Source organism: Apodemus sylvaticus, chromosome 3, assembly GCF_947179515.1.
Source record: "Apodemus sylvaticus chromosome 3, mApoSyl1.1, whole genome shotgun sequence".
Classification (NCBI taxonomy): domain Eukaryota; kingdom Metazoa; phylum Chordata; class Mammalia; order Rodentia; family Muridae; genus Apodemus; species Apodemus sylvaticus.
Window position 1 is genome coordinate 17,975,229 of NC_067474.1, and position 23,443 is coordinate 17,998,671.

The following is a 23,443-nucleotide window of genomic DNA, read 5'->3' on the forward strand; positions in this document are numbered from 1 at the left end:
TAATTAATATAACACTTCTTATTAATGAGTGGACCTAGGACTGCCTGAGAAGATGGACCCATGAATGAGAGACAGCAGCACTGACCAGACTCTTAAAAGACTCAGTGGCTCAACATGAAAGGTTGTTATGAGTGAATATGGTGGTTTATGCCTGTAAATCCAGTACCTTGAAGGCAGAGGTAGGAGAATTGCAAGTTTGAGGCCATCTTTGGTTATGTCACAAGACCTTGTCTCAGAAAGCAACAGGCCAGGGTCTACCTCTACCAACAATGACCAAGCTGGGTGAAGCACACAGAATGGAGTTTCAGTGCCTGCTGGCCCCAGCACAGCAGAAGGCATGATTCACAGTACAGGTGCACTGCTTAATGGAGCTAAGTTGGGATGGTTATGGAAACACCAGAAGATTGTCTAGACTCTTGTACTGAAAACTGCCTCCTGGACAGCTGTATGGACTGCGGCACAGATGACTCTCTTGCTGTCACCACTTGGTTTGCCCAGCATATTCAAATGGAGGGCAGTAAACTGTCCCTTGGGAGAAGAAACCTGCTATTAAGCAGGTGGACTCCTAGTGGAGAAAGTGCTGTCAAACTACTGTCAGGCTTTCATTGGGGAGTTATCAGGTCTGTTGGTGCTGAAACCTAAACAACTCAAGTTTTAAAAAGTGAAAAATCATCTATTTGGGATTCAGTAGTTTCAGGTTGTATTAACAGTTATTCAATAAGTGTGAAGTTAAAAATAAATGAAACAAAATACAACAAAAAATGATTGCTATAAAAATTGACATCAATATGGAGTCATCCAACCTCAGAGCAAAAGGCTGGACTTGTGTTCACATTGGAAACGGGGCGTAAGCATCCATGCCCATCACTTCTGAATTATGGCTGATGTTATTTTACTGCCATATTTATGACAATGGCCAAACAGCAGCAATTGGAGAACACAGTTCTTGGTATTTCAGACAAGATGCCATGCCAGTGCCAAGTGACCATGATACAAGACATCCCTTTCCATGCTTGGGGAACACTAGAGAAGTGTTTCTTCTTTGTGCGTCACAGCACGCCGGTAGTCTGGGCACATGAACCGAGTCACACACATGGAAAGAACCCTGTGAAGACCAGAACAGTATCATTGATTTCCTGCTAAAAATCAGTATTTGATAAACTCATGCATAGATGGTATCTTAGAGTTATTATTGCTGTGATGAAACATCATGACCAAAGCGATGACTGAGAAGCTGGGACAGGGCAGGGACCTGGAGGCAGGAGCTGATGCAGGGACCATGGAGTGCCACTTACGGGCTTGCTCCCCATCGCTTGCTCAGCCTCCGTTATTTCTTTCTTTTTTTTTAAAGAATGATTTATTTATTTTATATATATGAGCACACTGTAGCTGTCTTCAGACACACCAAAAGAGGGCATCAGATCCCATTACAGATGGCTGTGAGCCACCATGTAGCTGCTGGGAATTGAACTCAGCACCTCTGTAAGAACAGTCAGTGTTCTTAACATCTGAGCCATCACTCCAGCCTCCTTTCTTATAGAACCCAGGACCCCAGTCCAGGTATGGCACCACCCATAGTGGGCTGTACCCTTCTTCATCAATCACTAATTAGAAAATGCCCTACATCAGAATATTATAGAGGCATTTTATCAATTGAGGTTCCCTCCTAAATAATGTTAGCATATTGACATAAAGTTAGCCAGCACCGATAATATTTTATAATACTTATTACAAAATGTTTGTTGTTTCCTTTAAAAAATAATAATTCTCTGCATCTGTAAGTAATTTATGCTAAAGACTGCTATTTTTCCTGGAAACAAATGCAGGTTTGTGTTTTCCAATTACTACCATGTTGGACATGGGTAAGTACACACACATTCTTTCTAAGAAAGCCATCCTGGGTGGCTGCAGTCCTGTGGGTGGTACTTAGGCTCACGGATGATGGAATGCTCTTAGATACTTGAAATTAGTCTCTGGAACACGAAGTAAAAGGGAGGACAGAGGGATAGGGATAGAATGCAGAAAACTATGTTTTTAGAACTGTAAAAAGGAGCAGCAGCCGGAGGCTTATGCTGAGGTCGGAAGAAGCAGGGGGGTCCTGGACTCAAGGCCATCCCCTTGAGATCTGCGAGCACGACACAGCTTGCTGCCAAGCTCTGCATTGGATCCTTGGCTCATGCCACCACTACACATAACAACCCAGGAGGAGGAGAACTTGGAAGGACACAGTTGGGACTGGGCATGGAGCTCAGCTGTAGAGTGATTGGCTAGCCTTAGATAACCTGCATGGGACCCTGAAATTGATCTCTGACACAGGAGGAAAGAGGAAGAACAAAAGAAATAAATGAAGACGAGGTAGGAAGAAAAAGAGGAAGATGATGAGGGGATGATAAGAAGGAGGAGGTTGAAAAGGATAAAGAGGAAGAAGGAGAGAAGATGGAGGGAAGGATGGGTTCAGTGGCTACTCCCTTCTGTAGCTGTGACCCTGCATATCTGTGCAATATTCCTGGTCTTGTTTGAGAATGGGGTTGCCATCCTCTCTTCACCCATGGAGTCTCTCCCTGAACTCTCTGCCCCACCCCATTTCTGCATGTTTACAGACTTATCTGCTGTTTTCAACTTGCAGGGCAATAATTACTGGAGCTACCTCTTCCAGCAGGAATCAAGTGTCTCTCCATGTTTTCAGATCAAAGTCTGCGTTATTAGGGTTACTTTTGGAAGTGGCCACGCTTTCTCCTAAGAGAAGTGTTTTTCTGTAGCTAGAGAGGCCAGCCTCTTCCCAGTGCCAGCTTCCTTCAGGATGATTCCTGCTTTACCCGGCTGTTTTCACACTGCGGATAGCCTCCTGACTAAACAGCACTGGCAAACTACTCTGAGCATGGGTTGATTTGGGGTCGGGGCACTTTCTCCTTGATTTTTATCCAGTATTTTTTTAAATCAACAATCAAATTCCAGTAAGCTCTTTTTTATTCAAAAGTAATTAACAGAAAGAAATTAACTGATCCACTTAACCAAGGGATCAAAGTTAACCTTCCTAGTAGGGGGACAGATGGAGAGATGGGCCCCTTTTGCCTCCAGATTCCCTCTTGTACTAAGAATGAAAATAACACTTTATGATAGAGATGCCCTTCCAGAAAGATATTGTCTGAATCTCAAGAGGGAATCCTGAGCTCAGAGAGTTCTGTGAAATAACTGATGTTGGTGTGAGCCATCCTGTGGGTTCTGGGAACCGAACCAGGGTCCTCTGCAAGAACAGTTAGTGCTCTTAATGACAGAACCATTTCTCCAGCCACAGACATCTTATCTTAGGAAATAGAGGGTGAAATATTTAGAGGGCAAGGGTTATTATTCCTCTAATTGTCAGATAACAGTTCAGATCATTTAGCAGTAGAGAGATGGATGGAAGACATGGAGAGATGGGAGAATGCTGAGGAACAAAAGTATGGTCAAATGTCAACAGCAGGGGAATTGGGCAAAGAATATGCACTATTCCATACATATAACTATATCCATGTTATTTTTGATACAGTCCTATAATTCTGAAATTATGTCTACCTAAAACTTAAGACACGTAGAGACCATAAGGCCACTTAGAAACCTGGTTTGGCATTTGTAGAATTTGAACTTAGGGTAGAGCAGATGCTAAGGTTGTGAGGAGATACCAGCTTGATAAGGAGAGGAGCATCCGTGGTGAAGATCTGAGGCCAGTGGAGTCTCCTTCCCTCAGAGAGAACAGACGCATGGTCACAGTGGTTCTCCTTCCCTTCCAGACAGCACCGAGAGACTTTGGAAACCTCTAATCTGGCTGGATGAGGCAATCTTTAATGTGTAGTTGACTGTTTTGGTGCAGTTACTGTGAAGTACCCTTCTGTGTGTCATCAAATGGCAGATTAACTTAATAAGATTCAAACAATAATTATGTAACTGGTGTCATGATCATCACTATGCGGCTCAGCTGTAATAACGTACTGTTTAGGTAGCTTGTTTGCCCCCTCATAATGTCAGAGAACTAGCATGGTTTGGAGCTGGGCTTCCGTGTTTGCTTTGGGACACAAAGCAGGGCTGGGGCTTCTTAGCTGAGGCTCTGTCTGTGGCATCTCAGGCTGGGAAAGTGACTGAGTAAAAAGCCTCAATGTCACCCACACAGTACAAGGTTCAAATCTAACACATGGACTTCACAGAGCGAATGTGGGCAACCTGCCTATTAATGTTGAGCTTTTTTCCCCTACGTAGTATAAAAGCAGGACATGGTCATGAGGACTATCCTGGTGGTGGTTATGACAAAGAAGCCACTAATCACCTCCTTCCCAGAAAAATCTGGGTGAACTCCTGGTTCCCTTGGAAAACTCTCCCACACCCTTCCAGCAAAGTGAACTTTCTCATTTCGAAGTACAGTCCTCTAAAACCAATAGGTTTTATGCCAGCTGTACTAAAATGGGGAACTTGCATTTGGCTGAGGCTCTCCCATTGGCTCCCAATTGCATCTTGTTCTAGAGTCATCTAGGGAACTTGAGAACCCACTGGGCTACTCTTCAGCAGGACAGTTGACAGTAACACTGTTCATTATAGGGATAACCCCCTTCTTACGGGTTTTGGTTGAAGAGGTATTCCTGTGGTTTAGTGATGGGGACACTCTAAGCAGTGTGCTCTTGCATGATTCTGTCTTCTGGTGGACATCGTACACTTAAACCTAAGTGCTCCAGGTCATTCACTTTATGTCCTTCTTGATGCCACCAAGAGTCATAGTAAACAACGGTAGAGTGGGCTTGTTGGCATCAGCATCATCACAAACTCTGTAGAGCTGTCTTGCATTGTCACACTGAGAGCGATGACATCACTGATACAGAGTTTTCAGTTCCATTATAATCTCTGGCACCATCTTAATCTGCGTAGTCCCTGGTTGTGTGAAATACAGAGGGGCCACGCAATGCTGTACACACCATTAATTCCAGCGCTCGGAAGCAGATCGCTGATTTCAAGTCCAGCATAATCTACTGGGTGAGTTCTAGAACACCCAGCATTACAAAGAGAAACCCTGTCTGAAAAAGAAAAGAAAAACAACAAAATCGGATGTATCATTATGCTTGCAAATGTTAGTCTTCCTTCCTTAGTAACAAATGACAGCTGTACTGAACTTTGTTACAAGGCAGCTGTTCTGACCTGTTTACTGCAATTAGGGAATCCCAGAAAACAGAAGTCAGATTAGCTTAAGTGAGTATCATGGTGACTGAGGCTAATTGTATACCTTGGTTCAGTAAGGGGCATTTATCAAGTCAAAACTCTGATTTGAACAAGCCATCTTACCACACGCACTGGTTGTATACCTACGGTATGCCAAGCACTGTGTACACGTAGGGACGCCAGGACACAGCGTTTGTTAGGAATGCGGTAACAGCGACCAGGACCACAATGCAAACCTGCTACAGAGAGCAGTTCTTGATAAGTAGTCTTAGCTCCATTTCCCTGGAGGTTTTCAGCTGTTGACACGCTTTTTAACTCCATAGCGAGTTCTCCTCATCCAGTGAAGATCTTGGGCACTCCTTGTACACCTTTAAGGAATCTGATGTTTTGGCTGTTAAAGAAAAGATTCCCCCCACGCTGTGCTCCCCTTCCCTCCAAACATCTACTCGCTGGTACCCTTTTCTCTCTGGAAAGCTCCAAACACTTGCAGAGACCAGAGCATGCTACTTAGGCACACAGTGCGTTGAGGAAGGAACCTAAGGAAGGTCCTAAGGAACAGCAAAGTAGGGTGAACGTTTTTCATGACCCTTGAGAACCCCTAGATCTTCCATGCAGCCCTAAAGGAGAATGTTGTTTCCGAGGCTGTTCCCATTCTCCCAACTTGCATGCTGGGTCTCCAGAGTCTGTTTGCTTGCAAAACCCTGTGCGACGGCCATACCAAATACCAAACCTTGGACAGGAACCAAACGGTCACTTCCCCGCCCTCCCAGCACAGTATGCAAATCCAAGCACCAGGAAGTAGCTGGGACCTCTCGGCAGAGCCCAGCGACAGCCAGTTCCTCTCCCACCGAGCCGGGCCTGGGCGCCTCCCGGCTGACGTTCTGCAGCGAGTAGCTTGCTGCAGGCCGGGCACGGTCCCCGGAGCAGTGTGCCAGCAAGCCTCGGCCACGCGTTCTAAGACCCGGGCCCGCAGCTGCTTCCCAGCGGGCCCCGCAGGGCTATCCCATCGCGTGAGCAGCTTTTAACTGAAGTCACCGTGGAGTTCCGCAGCCCCGAAACTTCCACCACGAGCGAGTGAGTCAGGGACTTGAGCGCAGGGTGGGTGCGTAGGGTGGACCGGGCAGGGACTGACCGGGGCTGGGTCATAGACCGGAGCACAGGTCTCTTTCTTGGCTCGGGAGCCAGGGTTTCGGTGCAGCCACAGCGCCCGCAGCAGAAGTCGCCCACTATTTCTTGGTGGCGCTGGTGCTCGCCCTGGGTGGTGAGAGCATCCAGACTCCTCCAGCCTGGGGAGCCGCGATCGAGCGGGGACGCGGGGGCGGCGACGCCGCAGGTGTCCGCAGCGGAGCGTCGCGGAGGCGTGGTGGGAAGTGCGCACAGGGTGGGCGCCCCTGAGTCCTTGGCGTCAAGTCCCTCGCATGTCCGGCTTTAGCTTCTCTTGCCTGGCAGGAAAGCCTGAGTCCACTTGGAAAGTGAGCGCGGTGGGGATTCAAAGTCACCTGGGATCCAGTATCTAGTCTCCTGGCCGGACCTTGAGTTCCCAGGGATGGGGAGGGGGTTGACCCCAGCCTCTCTAAGTTTGCCTGATGGCTGAGGTCCCTGGTGATTTGAGGCAAGGTGGTGACGTCGAAAGACTGCCACCGAGGCTGGAGCTCGACCTCCCGCGGAGCTCGGCTTCTGTCAGCCGGCAGAGTAGTCCGACGCTGTGGCCAAGAGGAAGCTAGAGTTATTTTAAGAATTCAGGGATGCCTTTCCTTCAGAATGGGGGAAGGGTGTGTGAGACAGTTCCCACTCGCCTGCTTATCTTGGCTGACTGTAGTGGCTTCCCTATGCTGTTGGTGTAGTGTTTTCTTCCCAATACTTTGGGCGCTTGTGGTTGTCTCTTCATTTCTTGGTGTACCCGTGTTTTGTTAATTATTATGCTAATCCGCCCAACTTCCTTGCTGTTCAGAAAGCAGGTGGGAATCTAGGCCATGCAGTCTCTCAGTTTGTATGTGACTGCGCGGATTATTGAAGTTCCCTGTTTGGGTTTCGTCCTGATTGACAACGAACCTACTTTGTAGGTTTAGTACACTGAAGGTCCTCGGACATTCTCTCCTTGTTACCTGGTACAACTGATTATAAAGACGGAGGTCGTTGGTGGTTGGCAGTTTGGTGATTTTTAAACCTGAGACCACATGTCTGAATGAGCTAGCTGACTTTTGAAAATCTATTTAATAGAAATTTTTAATAAATAGAAAGGTGCGCCCTCACTTCAAGAGGCCCTATGACCTAACGTGGAAGACCGTGGACGACTTGCTCTGAAGCTCAGTGGGTGGCTGTAGGGTGTTTTCTCTCTGTGCAGTCACCACCCATAACATGTTTTAGGGAAATAGACTCTGTGTGTGTGCTTCCTGAGCCGTTCCTAAGTGAGAGGAAACTCTCTTCCCCCCCTAAGACTGTTGCCTATCCATTTGGAGAAAGGCAGGGTGATTTGGGGGTTTTGTTGTTGTTTTTAAAAGCTGGCTCACCCTGGTGATGAGTCTGTATGTAAGTGGAGTAACCTTCTCAGCCACAGAACAGGACAGGACAACAGACGTGAACGAAGAGAGGTCAGGAGGCAGGAACACTGAGCTGTGGTGCAGTCACCATTTACCGGAGTTGAACTTTCAGACCAGTCACTTGGGCCATGGATTGGGTCAGCATTCCTCAGGGCAGCAGCAGTTATATTGATATATGTCCATGTTCACGGGCTTTTCATCCTGACAATGTCAACGCCGGGACAACAATGTTATCTCTCTTGTCCCACATGAAGTCCCGGTGCCTGGTGCTTGATAAGTATTCAGTGAAGATTACTTGGAAGGAGGAAGGAAGGCTGCCTTCTGAATACACTGAGCTGGGGGCTTCTGTCTTGGTTTCTGTAACAAGGGTAGGAGGGAATTTTAGAATAGCACCAGAACTCTCAATGGAAATGGTCAGGACTGTTCTCTGTGTGGCTTGGAGGAGGTAAAGCAGTTTCTGAGGAAGTAGTCACCCTAATTTATCTTAGAGTCTTTGGGTGCTTTGTGATGCTACCTTTCCATGGCTAGGGCCTTCCTTTGAGCAGGGAAAGAGGTCCTGCACATCTTTGTAAGTCAGACACTTTCAAGACCTACTAGTTCCTGCAGTGTTTCTGTTCAGAAATAAATTATAGAAACACCTGAGATTAGAGTTCTTACAGAGACACTACTTGAAACCATATGATTATATATAAACCTGCACTGATTTCATAAATAGAAATACAATATACACACATATACAGCATAAGACATCGTTACAGTGCACTGGGACCAAGGATCCCTCGGATACATAGACTAACACGACGCTGAAGACGTTCACAGGTGACATATTGGCAATGGAACCAGTCTGGAGCCTTTTGAGAAGTTCTTAGCAATAAAGATGAGACGTCATTTTATTTGTTTGTTTGTTTATTTGCTTGCTTGTTCATGACTTTTGAGGCTTTCTCAGTGTTGTCTTCGTTTGGATCCTCCTCATGTTTCCCTACAGGATAGGCCAGGGCAGACATGAAAAAGAGATTCAGGAGCTTGTCTCAATTAAGAGGTTAAATGGTCTTTGGATATTGTATATAGGTTTTTCCTACTTTCCCAGTAGTCAATTACTTAAAATAAATTTATTATTTAATACACATTTGTGAAAGAGAATTATGAAGTAATTTACTTATCTGGTAGTTTTTTTTAAAACTAAGTGTGGGGATATGCAGAAGTAGGTCTTCAGGAAGCCATCTTCTATATTTACAGTCTATAATAACTGCTATGCTGACAACCTGTGTATCTACTGTAACTGCCTTGGTTACAACACTTGATAGTTAACCAGAAATGTCCAAGGACTGTCAAAAGAATTCTCTGCCATGTCTAGAAATATCTTGACCATGAACTCTATCAGCTCTCTGTGCTTGTTAGGATAAGAGCACCATTCACGATGAAGATAGAAAACCCTTAAGACCCATGTAGAAGACCATGTGTCTGACTTTCTGGGCGTGTGCTGTGGGCAAGCCAGCATCTCGGGATTCATGTATAGTCATTGCTTCCTATCTTTTAATGAAGAGAAGGAAATGGAAGAGGAAGCTCCTTTTCCAGTCAGAACTACTGAACTATTTCTACAGCTGCCTCGTTTCCTGATGCTTACATTGTGAAACTGAACTCTGTCGTCATTTCTAACATTTAAGTTCCCATTTGAGGGAAGACACTCAAGTATAGATAATGGGGTGTTAACTGAGGGATTAGAAAGTGTGTAACAGGTCAGTGTCAAGACTTACGCCTTCTCTTGTCTTTCTCTTGAGATAGCTAGAAGGAGTTTCTCGTAATATCGAATAGCAAGCTTACGTAATTATATCAAATTCTGGCGAGTGCAGTGCCACAGCCTTAGCCCTGCATTCTCAGTCAGTCAGTCTTCGCTTTTCTCTGGCTCTCCTTCTCCATCCTTCTTATTGGATAAGCCACTGATTCTGTAGTTTGCCATAAAACTGCTTCTTGAAAGTCGTATTCACAGTTGGGACAGTTCTCTGGAAGTCCTGCTGACTTTACTGTGTTTTATCAACTGTTGATACCTTTCCAGGGTGACTCCTGCCATCTTACAAAAACATTCTTCTCCCCACAACCCCTGTGATTGGCATGATGCTAGTTGACCAATTATTCGAAGAGATTATACTTGTTTTCATTATTGTACCCACAATCACAGTTCATAAGGCTGAGATTCCTAATTGGTGTTGTTATAAATAGTGTCCTATAAAACTACACAGATGCGAAAATACAGTCATTTGTCTTGTTTTCAAGACCTGGCATCAAACATGCCAGACATACCTCAATCATACTATGAAGCTGATGATAACCCTGAACTCCTGATATAGCTTGCCTATTTTTAAGTGCAGAATTACAGGTGTGTGACACCATGTCTGACTACACATCAGTTTGAGAGACAATTTCCTAAATGTCTTATGGACCAAGGAGGAACCTTCCTATGTGTGTAGCTTGGACTATTTTTCAGTTTGTTTTATTTTCTTTCTTACAGTTTAAACTTCAAAGTTATTATTTCCCTTTGTGCCCAATCTCACCGTTTTGTAAGCATCCAAAATGTCCCTGGTTGGTCAACTTTCTGATTCCAGGAACTCACCTTCCTGATTGGAAGCTACTCTTGAACACGCCTCCTCTACTTCCCTCCTCACTCCGTACTAGTAAAACATTTGTTGTGAAGCTATACCAATTTGAAGGTAATACTTCTGAGTGCAGAGAGTCCACGGGGGAGCATGCAGAGGTGGGTCACTCTGGTTCCTGAAGTCCTGAAGGCTACTTGTTGCTTGATCCAAGTAGGTACCCCACTCTTCCTGTAAGTGTTAACTCTCATGAGGCCAAGGGAATGGAGAAACTGGTCTCTGAGAGGCTCTCTGAAGAGGGAGGGCCACTTCTGCTTTCCACGGGAAAGCTGTATTGCTGAGAACAGAACTCAGCCGGAGGGAGAAGGCACAAAGGAAGTGATACCCCCCACACCCTACACCATCCAGTCATTTGCCTGTGGGGCCCCTCCCTTCAAACCACTCAGAATTGCTTTTCTTTTGGGGTTCCTTCTACTAGCCTTGCTTGGTCTGCAGGTTCATTGCCAGCTTTCTTTGGAGGGAGACAAGGGGGATGGATGGAGGAAAGGAGGGAAAAGAGCGAGAAAGAGTGAACCAGAGGGGGGAAGGGTACAGACTCTTCCCAGGCAAAGGCCTCCAGCAGGAAGTTGTATATTTTGAAATATACAGTCTTAATTTTTCTAGCACCAGAGATATGCAAGTTTTGAAATTTCCCCTTGTGGAAACTCGAAGATTTCTCAATCTTTGAATGTTCTCACAATACATGATCTTGGCTATAGTAGTTTAAAGGTGTTTTTAAAGTTCCTGAATTACACAGTCTTTTGTTAAACACTTGGAATACAGCAGTACTGTCAAAACTCCACAAGCACAACCTCTGTCTTGGAAATATACTTAACTCATGCCTACAGCACATAAAAACAGAAGCAGACAAACAAAAGGACATAAAAAAACAATGGAGGCACTTTCCCTTTGTTTCAGGGTGGCTGGGAGTCCTCCTGAGCCCGCTGGAAGAGCTATGTTGGGCTGCAAGTGAGCAGAGGTGAACCTGGGTCTGGCTTATTAAAGAAATACATATTCAGGTGGCTAGGTTGATACAGACCTCTAGGACCAGCTATTCAAGAAGCTGAGATGGAAGAGTCATTTGAGCTCTGGAGTTTAGGGCAAGCATGACCAAAACAATGAGATCCCACTTAAAAACCAAACCAAACAATCCAAATACAAATTAAGAGGCATGTGTCCATGTAGCATGTAGTTTTTGCTACAGGCAAATGGCTCTTCCAGCCCCACCCAGGTTCCCTTGGATCTGCAGATGAAGCGCGCATGTAGAAGCAGAGAGAGAGAGAGAGGGAGAGGAGAGAGAGAGAGAGAGAGAGAGAGAGAGAGAGAGAGAGAGAGAGAGAGACTAACTTATTTTTCAACCTGCCTTATGGCTCAATTGCTGGGCGTGTCTAATCTCCCGCTGCTAGGGTGCCCTTTCCAATACTCTTAGATCAGCATCTTAAATCTGCCCTCAACTTTAGTTGCTCAGTTATTTTCTCCTTGTTCAGCAACCCACAGCTTCCCTCAGCTTTAGTTACATTTCTAATCTCTGCCTGGGGAAATGGCCTATGTTCACTCCGCCCAAGATCTCAACAGGGCTGGTCACCTTTTCTCCCCCCAAAGCATGGCAAAAATTTCCCTCTTCTCCTGCTTCTGCTAGCTTGCCTTCGGGGACCTGGAACTCCAGCCTCTTTTCTTCCGCCCAGAAATTGGCTCATAGCATCTGTATTGATCGATCAATAACCAACTGGGGAGCAGGACCACCTGTTGCATCAGCACCACCTGTTACATGTCCGGACAAAGGAATATGCCTCCAAATGTAAACGCCTGGCATAGCATTTGATTATGCTTCCTTATATGGCAAAATGCCCACCCCCTTCATGTGTTTGTCTGTGTGGTGGGGAACGGGGAGGGGAACATGTATGGAGGCCTGAGTTTGGGACTCCTTATTCAGTTTTTCTAGATCATTTTTTTAGGGTAGGGTTTCTCAGGTTAACCACGAGTTCACTAGTACAGCTAGTCTTGCTAGCCAGCCAATGTCTTTGGGCATCCTGTCTTCCTTTCAAGACTGGAATCACATGTAGGTGGATGATCCTGTAGCTTCTTGTTTCAGCTGCAACTGCTTTAGCCGTGGAACCATCTCCCCAGCCCAAAAGTGTTCTTTAAAAGCTGAATACAACTGAGGAATGCTGAGAGTGGGAGAAATAGCCTTCCCCAGGGACGAGCCCCCTAATTGTTTATGTAATACCAGCAGTAGGCCCTGAGATCAGATGCTTACAGATAACATTACACTGACTGAGCAAGTTGAATACACACACACACACACACACACACATGTGTAACAACAATTAAAGAAAAAAGGCCATGAATTTGGGATAATGCATGGTAGGTATTAAAGGAAGGAAAGAGAATGAGGAAACTGTAATTATAATTCCAAAAAAAATATATAAAAATATTAAACTTTGAAACATTTTTAACTGATTACATTAAAATTGTATACATTTATGAAGTACCCTGAACTGTTTTAATACAGGTGTGTCTACATTCTATAATGTTTAAGTGGGTATCAATCTGTCCCTGCCATAATTTGCATCTGGGATGTTCTCTAAAGTATCTGTGTTTAAGGCTTCATGCCCCAGCTTGGTGCTGTGTGGAGGAAGTGGGAATTCCCAGAGGGCCTCATGGGAGATCTCACAGTCATTTTTGCTGCACTCTTAGAAGCCGTAGTTGGTTCTCAGGCTTCCCTCTTCCTCTGTTGTACTTCACAGTGATGAGACGAATGTGTTTTCTGGGCCACACGCTTCATCCACAGTGTGCCTCTTTGTCATAGGCCCACAGTGTAGGCACCAATGGATCATGGACTGCTCCACTCCAAATCAGATGCCAAGACAAAATGCTTCCTTTCATTATAAATAAATAAATAAATATCAAGATAGCTAAATACAAACTGATAGGTAACACGATAGCATTCCTTAAATAATTCATTGATGAAAAATAGCATTTAAAAGCTTTACATATCAATTTTTTTTTATTCTAAAGTCTTCATAGTGGTTTTTTTCTGGAGGATGAATGAGTGATGATTTATTTATTTGTTGTGGTTAAATTTAGGGCATTGCATATACTAAGCAATCATTCTACAACGTACTTACCTCTTCCAATTCTCATCCTTATTTTATTTTACATTTATTTATTTACATATTTGTGTGATACAGGCAAGCATTCTTTCACCAAGCCAAATCTCTGTCCCTTTAAAAATACTCAGAGGTGATTATATTACTCACACAAAGGATCTCCTAATCCCTGCCAGAAAAAGGAGAGGAAACACTGAAGAAACTCCTGGTGCAGAGACCCAGTTCCTGGTTGGAAGATGATGTGAAAAGCCAGGATGCTGTTAAATCACACACACAAAGGGTAGCCTGCTGTGTTGTCTGCTCCACTGTGCTGTCAGCCTACGTTGGAAAAAGAAGGCTGACAAAGGAGGTTCTTTCATGAGAAAACAGGAGTAAAAGCATCCCAAATCAGGATAATGGGAAAGGAAACCCTCTCAATAAATGGATTTGGGGTTAAAAATATATTATTTTGAAAGGGTCTCTCTAAGTTGCCCAGGCTACGGGGCAACTGGAGTGATCTGCAGGTTGCTCATAAGGACAGCACTGTTGTCCTTAGTGATCTGTGGGCAATTGGTTCCACAACCACTCAAGGAACTCACATCTGGAGTTCAGGGAACCATCTCTAGATTACTTATCATGCCTAAAACAATACAGAAAGAGCAAAGATACTTGTTAGATGATATTCTTTTTTAAATTATTTGTTATTTTATGTGTATCAGTATATGTAGCTATCTTCAGACACACCAGAAAAGGGCATTGTATCCTGCTATAGAAAGTTGTGAACCACCATGTGGTTGTTGGGAATTGAACTCCAGACCTCTGGAAGAGCAGTCTGTCCTCTAAACTGTTGAACCATCTCTCCAGGCACATAGAAAACAAGTCTATACTTGCTCAGTAGTGGCACATTTTATGAATATTTTCTGTCAGAAGTTGGTTGAATCTGCAGATGTGAAATCATGGATACCAAGGCTGAGAGTAATTGTGAGCTGTATCCCAGAAATGTAAACAGGACAAAAGTTGCTCCGTATGGCTACTCAAAAACAAGGAAAAAAAATCAAGGAGAAAAGAAACTGATGTTCAGGATGTGGAGAAACGTGAGTCCTTTAGCATTTGTTCTAGGCAAGTCAAATGGGGTATCCACTAAGGGCAGTTCCTCAAGAAATGATGCAGCAATCCCACATCTGGGTGTATGCTCAAAAGTGGGGATCTTGAGAGATGTATGGCCATCCATGTTCATTGCAGGGTAATTCACAATAGCCAAGGAGCAAAGGGAAGTGTGCTGTATGTATAGTAGGCTATTCAGCATAAAAGGGGAAGAAATGCTAACTCTTGACATCACATAAATGAACCCTGAGGATGTTTTCAGAGTGAAACAGGCCAGTTACCAAAGGAAAAATACTGTGTGATTGCTCTTATGTTCATGGACTAGTCAATCCACAGTGGACTAGCCAGTAAGTAGGATGGTAGCTTCCAGGGGCTCTGAGGAGGTGGGGTGGGGAGATATTGTTTAATGGGCAGGGAACTTAAATTTTTCAAGATAAAAAGAGTACTGAAGATAGATGATAGCAATGATTGTGCCAATGAGTTACAGCCTTAAAATAGTTCAGGGGTAAATTTTATACTATGTATATTTTTACTAAAAAAAAACATTTTAATAAGTGTATGTGCAGAAATATGGACTGAGAGTGGTCTTGAGGTACACCACTGAGTTTGACAAATCATCTTTCTTCTGACTCAGGCTTGCCTATCAAGCTGGTTTGTGTATCTGTCTTCGGTGTCTTAGGGCTTCTATTGATGTAAATAAACAAACAAACATGACCCAAAAGAAGGGGTTTACTTGACTGTATACTTCCATACGACAGCCCATCATCAAAGGAAGTTAGTGCAAGAACTCACAGAGGCAGGAACTGAAGCAGAGACCATGGAGGATGGCTGGTTACTGGCTTGCTTTCCATGGCTTAATCAGCCTACTCTCTCCCTGCCACGCCGGGCCATTTTCCCAGGGATGTCATTGTCTATAGTGAGCTGAGCCTTTCCAAGTCAACCATTAATCAAGACAATACTCTCACAGACTTATCTACAGGCCAATGTTTTGGAGGCATTTTCTCAAAAGTTTCTCTTTTCAGTGATCATGTCTTGGCTTATGCCAAGTTGATACAAACCAGCTACCACGGTGGAAGACATGATCACCTCACTCAGTGAAAGACCCTGCAGATTTCTGACAAAGTAGTATGCTGTCAATGAGTAGAGAAAAGTTAAGATAATGAGGGAGGTTTGCTAAGATAGAGCCTATGCTATAGAAGGTAAGGAGAAAGGCTCTTTTCTTTTCCTTTTTGAGGTTTGTCATGGATTTCCCTAGAGAACCCCACAGAGTTCATTGGGTTAATGGCTTCTTAAAGGTGTCTTCAGACCTAATGGCTTTGCTGTTTCTCATTGATTCCATTTCCCCCTCTCTGGTAAGCATTTTACTACTGAGCTACATAAACAGCTTGAAAGAATGCACATATACATTCTTACTATTTCTTAGTTTATGTGGGTGCTCACGTGCGAGGGTGCATTGGGAGGGGTTCATTGCACATCCATGCACACACAGATTTTATTCTTAAGATAGAGTCTCATTGAACCTGGAGCTCATAGCTTCTGCTAGACTGGCTAGTCAAAGGTCTTCTTGTCTCTGTCCCCCCAACACTGAAGTTGCAGGGAGGTTACACCTCACCTGTTTTTTTTTTCTCATGGGTACTACAGATATGAACTCAGTTCTTAGAAATGTAGAAAGATATCTCCCAAACCCCTTGAAAGAGTATTCCTGTTGGAAGTTTTCCTTGTAGACTTCAGGGGGAATTTTTTCATGGTGGAACATCTTATGTTGACTCACACAGTGTAGATATGTACAGAAGATATGTCTGGTGCAGTGTAGGCTTTGGGATAGTGACAGCCTGACCAAGAATCAGTCATGCTGTCATGGAATTGCCCTTCCCCACACAGGACTGCCTATCTGCCACAGTGCTGTCCCACAGGTATCCATCCACCTTCCTGCTTCTCCTTTTAGTCCAGTTTCTAAGGCAGGTAGCTTTTTAACAACACAGTGTAAGGAACTGAAAAGCAAAACAAAGCCAGCTGGTCTCACAACTAAACAGATTTTCACGCTGCGTGTCTGGCTGGTGCCAGAATCCCGGCATGCTGGGCTTATTGCCATTTGAGAAGGAAGCAGGTCTTGCCCTGCTACACACTCGGGCTATGCAGTTGTATTTCTCACACTTCAGTTTGATCCGTGCCTTATTTAAATGCTTTCACTTTATCCATTAACTAGTAAAGTTAGTTGGCACCAGCCATGTGTGCATAGGTTATTCTCCTACCCAGTTCTCACAGTGAAGCTAGTTCCCAAATGCAGATGTGCCCATGTGGCAGGGTGGTTTCTGTCAACTCACTGACATCAGGCACCCTATGAATGACAGAGCGCCAGTGTCTGCTCCAGCCTTTGAAGCTTTGCAAGTTCAGAAATCTTCTTCTGAGGTTAAATCGGATCCATATTCTGATGTCAAGGAACACAGCATCTTCATTACTGGCTGTTGGGTTTCTGTGTGGGCTACTTTGCATATTTGATTTCATTGCAGGGTGAGAAGCATAATTTAACCTGTGGAATTTGTTAATCCATGAAGCTGTGCTTTATTTATTCATCATTCAGAAAACATTTCTTGGATGCTCGACGCTCATAAATATGCATGGGATTAGCTGGCAGTTATAGCCACTGGTTCTCAAAAGCGGAGTTGTTCCATATATAAAGCCAAGTCTCCACACCCTTGCCTCTGTATCTTCATTTGTAACCAAATTTGGATTGAAAATATTTTTAAAATTTACACTGGTACACACAACTACAGATGTTTTGATTGTTCTTCCCTGAATTACACAGTATATTAGTTACTTACATAATACTTATAATGCATTAGGTGTCATAAATAATCAAGAGATGATAGTAAATGTGCATAGACTATATGCAAATACTATACTATGTTACATAACAGACTTAAACATCCAAAGATTTGAGCAACTACAGACTTTATACCTTGTGGTCCCACTGATATTAAAAGACAACTAGACTCAGAAAATTAAAACGTTTCTAAAAATTGAATGAAAAGCCTAAATTTTCATTTCAGATAAAATATGGGCATAGTAGGCAGTGGGGTTGTGGGAAAGCTATTTTGGCTGTGCAACGCTACAAAGTGCCAGCCTGCTTGGATGCTGAGGCTGTGAGTGGATGGCTGTCAGTCCTTGACTTCAGTTCACGTCTCTTCACTTGAGAGGCTGAGGTTTAGCATCTGCATTCCGACTGCCAGGGCACGTTGGCAACCACAGGTGCTGCCAAGGACTGAGCAAGGAGTGAGTCCTTAGAATAGAGGAGAGTGTGGGACCCAGGACTCTGAGCAGAACAGAGTGATTTCCAAGCGAAGCCACAGTTGCATATCAGGACGACAGCAGAAACAGCAGCTTAGATGGATTCCTGCTTATCTTGGCAAAGACTGTAGGACGTGGACTAGTACCAAGATAAGTTGTGATAAATGTCCATTGTCAGTAGGGTGTGTGATGTCATAGCTAAGATTCAGTGACTGGAGAGTGGTGCATGCTCTGGCACTAATATTGGAATATTGGCTGATGTTTCTTTAATTCTTCAGGCTTCATTTTCTGTCATAAAAAAAATAGAACTGACAAAGCTTTGTCTGGTATAACAACTACTTCCATGTAGTTGTTATAAAAATGGAATGAAACTATGTGAACATCCTCTTATTGTGACAAAGTACCCAAAGTACACACAGAAAACATTACTTTCCTTCCTGGGTTTGGAAGTTTTAGGCTAAGATCCAGTGATGTCATTGCTTGGGCCTCTGATGAGGAATGCATGATAGATCAAGTCAATCACACCTCATGGGCAACAAAGAGAAAGAGAGAAACAATATCCCATGATCCCCAAGCGACCTGATGACCTCATGGAAGATTCAGCCACCTAAAAGATCTGTATAGCGCATCTCAGTATCACCATGCTGGGGGTGAGGGTCTTTGGGGGACACTCATCCAAACTGTACTAATTCCTGGGAGTTTTTTGAGGACTATTAACTTACTGCAAACATTTGGCTATTGGTTGGTTGGCTGTTACTCAATTGTTCTGTCTGTCTCTAGATGGGCTCTGTGCTGCCTGAAGTGTTTTAGAATTCTTGGGTTTAAGCAATCCTCCTACTTCACTCTGTCAGGTTGTTGGGACTACAGGTTGTGGTTTGATTGAACTATAGTATTCCCCAGCCTTTTCTCCATTGTAACAGTTCCCCGACTCCTCCTGCACACATCACTTTGCCCTGTCCTGCATTTTGACATCATAACCATCCTGTTGAAGAAACTGAAGTGTATGTAATTCAAGGGAAATTCACTGTGGAAAGGTTAGGGCAGGTTTGGGGAGATGATTCTGTCTAAAAAGTGTTTGCTGAGAAAGCGTGAGGAACTGAATTTAGATCCCCAGAACCCACATAAAAACTGGCCCACCATTGCACACCTGCAGTCTCAGTGATGGGGATCCTGGGACTCGCTGGCCAGCCAGCCTAGCTAGGCAGTGATCTCCAGGTCCTGTGAGGAGAGGACGAAAGGAGAAAGCCTTGATGTCAAGCTTTGGTCTCTATGGGGGCATGCACATGCACAGACATACACTCACGTGAGCTTGTGTACATGTATAACACCCCCCAACACATACACAGTGGAGCAGGAGATGGACTAGGGGAGAATTAGAGGTGTGTGTGGGGGGTGTTGTGCATGGGGGTCAATGGAGGTGTTCTTCTTCTTCCATTTTATGTGGCTTTTGGGACTCAAACTCGGGTTACCAGGCTTGTGTGGTAATCACCTTTTGCCTACTTAACCACCTTGCAGGCCCTTCTTTCTTTTTGGAAAGAGTCTCACTAGGCAGCACAGGATGGCCATTAACTCAGGCTACCCCTGCCTTAGCCCAGGTGTGTCTCCAAGCCTGACAGGAAATGCTTTGTTCTTAGATGACTCTCAAGCATTGTGTGAAGGGGACGGTAGGTTTTTTTTTCTGTTTTTTGTTTTGGTTTTCATTTTGTTTGCACATTGTATAAACACACACACACACACACACACGCACACGCACACGCACACGCACACGTACACGCACACATGCACACACCCCTAATATAACAAAGGTATACTTCTGGGCTTCTCACCTCTATTTAAAGTAGTTAAATGGAGAACCACACTACTTGATCAGAGAATTGGCTTTACTTAAGTTCAAGGACCACATAGCTTCGCTGATTGATTATATACTGACCTTATTAACCAATTTTTTCCTCACAAAATGATAAAGAACAACCGCCAGTGTATTAAAGTGTATTTGAGATAGGCATGGTGGTACACGTGGGCTACCCTGGTCTACAGAGCTACTTCCAGGACAGCCAGGGCTCCACAGAGAAATCCTGTCTCAACAAAACAAACCCAAACAAAAAAGCAAGCAAGCAAACAAACAACAAACAAAAAAACTCTGATTCATTTGATTCTTATTGTTGTTATAAAGAAAAATCAGATTTTATATATGAAGGAAAGAAATGTTTTTCTATTCTATCTTTTAGACCTATCCATTTTCTGTGAATGGTCATTTTGGCTGCATATATCACTGTGCACCACTTGTGTGCCTGGTGCCCAAGGGGGCCAGAATAGTGCACTGGATTCCCTAAAAATGGAGTTAGCCACCGTGTGTGCTAGGAATGCAACATTGGGTCTTGTGGGAAAGCAGCCAGTGCTTCTAACAACTGAGTCCTCTGTCCAGCCCCTCTATTGTGTCTTAGCCCAGCCCTCTCCGTAACACGTAAAGAACAGTTGAAGTGTGGCATCTGAGTCACCATTTAGGACAGAGTGCTCTGGAATTTGCTTCTGTTTTTGAAGTATATGCACCTGTGAGATGCCTTAGAGACAGGCTCTAAATCCTGCACATGAAACCCATTGTTTTCAACGTGTGTCTTCTGTAACCTGGGTGCTCAGTGGGCCTGTGTTTGACTGCAGCCCATCACATGAGATCAGGGCTAACATTTTCCTCCTGTGGCTTTTATTGGTGCATGGATATTTCAGACTTAGAAGCATTTCAGGTTTTTTCTTTTTTAATTAGAAACATTCATTACCCTGTTCACACTTCTTAAAATGCCCAAAACTAATATTCTACAGAGAAAGTGTAAATTTGTATCTCCATGTAAATAGACATCAGGCTTCCTATGAGGTGGTTCTTGGGAGTTTGACTGTAAAGATCCTGGTAGCCTGGCTGCAGTTGACTTGTATTTCCTTCTCTATTAGTCTTCAGCTCTGATATCCCTTGACTTAAATGGAAAACCCAGGGCTTCATAACACTCCAACATACTCAGTTTACCAGAGATGCATACAATACTCTAAGCCTTCAAAGTAACCTTTTAAAAAAAAGTTTCCTTTTTAATTATGCGTGTATGTGTCTGTGCTCAGGGACTTTTGGCTGGTTGTGAGCCACCTGCCATGGGTAAGGAAATGCTGGGATCTTTTGCAAGAGCAGTAAGTACTCTTACCCATTAGAACCATCTCTCTAGCTGTGCAAAAGTGCTTTTGCTGTCAGTATGCTAGTTACTGTTCTTATTGCTGTGATAAAATACCTGGTGGGCGCAGCTTAAGGTAGAGATGGTTTAACTTGTCCCATGGTTAGCCTGTCCACTGTGAGGGGAACAGGGTGGCAGTGAGGGACTGAGGGACTGATGGAGCTCCGGTTATGATAGATGAGGCTCTGCTCTGCTGCTACTTTTTATTCAGTCCAGCATCTCAACCAATAGGAGAGATCTTCTCACAGACAGAGAAGGTCTTCCCTCTTGAACCAAGCCTCTGAAAACACCCTCCTGGGCCCTGGGGTGTGTTACCTGGGTGATTGTAAAAATAGGTCAACTTGACAGTGGAGATTAGCCATCATAACCAGCAAATAGTTATTTTACTTTCAAAATGAAGAACAAATGTTAAGAAATACCGATATTGTTTTCTGGCTTTGTTCTCTCAATCAGTGTTTACATTTTCTTACATAAGCCACATGTGATAGCTTTTGTCTCTAGGCTCACCCACCTGTAGGACCCCTTGAGCCTGGAAGTGCCAGGCAAGTGCTTTGAATGATTTGTTCAGAGTTTCTGATGTATCTCAGACTGAACTATTTCTGTTGTAACTCACTTAACTTTGCAGACTTTTCAGGTCTGATTTATACTGTAGTGTCGTCTACCCCAGAATGAATATCACTAGGAGGGAGCCTTGCAGGGGAAACCAAGTTTTCAGTTCTTATCTGGTGTTGGACATGGAACCCAGGGCTCAATCCCTACCTTGGAGTTGTGCCCTCTGTCCTATCTTGCTTTGCTACCTTCTAATGTCCACTTGTGCTGTGGGGATGGTGGCAGTGATGTCCCTCCCAGGTTTCCTTTAGAGGAGGTATTAGTGAGCCTTGGGCTCCCCACCTAGAAAACAGACTGGTCCACAGCTTCTTGGGGTTCTCACAAGACATAGTGAGGGCTGCCTGATGCTTCTTCAATACCCTTTCCGACTCTACAAGCAGCACCAGGGAGGACTACTAGGTAGGTACACACCCATCTCAGGGCCCAGCTCCACAGTTGGAGACATGTAACATTAGCAAGCCACTGTGTCACATCTTCTGTAGCCTTGTGGGATTTGGTGATTAATGACAGGCGTTCGTTTTGAAGTTTTTCTGTAATTCTGTGGATATTTCTAAACATAACAGAGGCTAGGTAAACATTTAACATTTACTTTTGTTTTTGTTGAAACTAGTAATTATTTAGACCATAGAAGTTTTTGACTGTTTTTTTTTTCTGTGTAGTTCTGGCACTTTTATTTTATTTTATTTTATTTTATTTTATTTTATTTTATTTTATTTTATTTTATTTTATTAGCCAAGGTCCTTTTATGTTACCTGGGCCACTCTCAAACTCCTTGGATTTAAGGAGTCCTCCTGTCCTTTCTGAAGAAGCTGGAACCACAGGCACGTGCCACTGTGCTTGAGTGTTTTTTTTTTTTTGTCGTTGTTGTTTTGTTTTGTTTTTAATATTGGGGCTTGAACCTAGGGAGGGACTCATGCATGCTAGGAAGACATTCTATAATTGATCTAACTCCCATCACCACAAATTTTCTTCCTCTTATGTATCCTTCCTTCTTCTTTCTTTCTTTCTTTCTTTCTTTCTTTCTTTCTTTCTTTCTTTCTTTCTTTCTTTCTTTCTCTTTCCCTTCTTTCCTTTCTCCTTTCCTTTCTTTCCTTCTCTCTCTTTCTGTCCCTCTCCCTCTTCCCCTCCCTCCCTTCCCTCTCTCTCTCTCTCTCTCTCTCTCTCTCTCTCTCTCTCTCTCTCTCTCTCTCCTTCTTTCTTTCTTAAGTGCAGACTCTCATCCTATAAAGCCAGGCTGGCCTTGAGCTCCTGATCCTCCTCCCTACATCTCATACCTTCCTCATTTGCACAAAATAAAGCCATTTGTGTGGACCATAGTGGTCTGAACCCAGATGCTTTGACTTGAGCTAGCATTATATTTTGAAATGTTTGCTAAAGGGAAAGAATGTTTGGACGAACCAAGATGGACAAGGGAGACATGCATACCAGGGTGATTTGTTTTCTGTGCATTGTTTAGTCTCACTAGGAAGTGAAAGGGCCTTCCTGGCTCTGGGTTCCTCACATCCTTCCCAGGGGACCTGAACCCTGCTGGGGAGGCAGGGTGCCTCCTGCTTTCTCTCTGAACACCAGCTGATGGAGAGCTTCACACAAAGGCAAGCTGAAGCCCTCTCCCTCCGTGAATGGTCATTCTTCAAGGAACCAGAGAGCAAGGGAGCCAGGGCTTGACCCAGTGGGCACAGATGGGAAAGCAAGTTTCTCCTTTAGTTGGAAAAATTTTATAATGATGCAATGTTGTGATTGTTTGTCTTACCCTCATATAAAATAATAATTAACTTTTACTCAAAGATCTATAA

General features: G+C 43.9%; 1 protein-coding gene and 1 long non-coding RNA gene across 5 annotated transcripts in view; one reads left to right on the forward strand and one right to left on the reverse strand.

Annotated features, from left to right (window-relative positions):
- Window positions 1-2,949: 2,949 nt before the first annotated feature.
- LOC127680517 (uncharacterized) lies at window positions 2,950-5,897 on the reverse strand. The gene is made up of 2 exons (XR_007976961.1): window positions 5,329-5,897; window positions 2,950-5,039 (listed from the first exon to the last, which is right to left on the reverse strand). It is a non-coding gene; the product is annotated as an uncharacterized LOC127680517 (long non-coding RNA).
- Window positions 5,898-6,023: 126 nt separating this feature from the next.
- Window positions 6,024-23,443, forward strand: part of Lyn (LYN proto-oncogene, Src family tyrosine kinase) — a 107,913-nt gene continuing 90,493 nt past the window's right edge. For all 4 annotated transcript variants that reach the window (XM_052176017.1, XM_052176020.1, XM_052176016.1 and 1 more), the window contains exon 1: window positions 6,024-6,255. The gene's annotated coding sequence lies outside the window, so the exon portion shown is untranslated. The remainder of the gene's footprint in view (window positions 6,256-23,443) is intronic.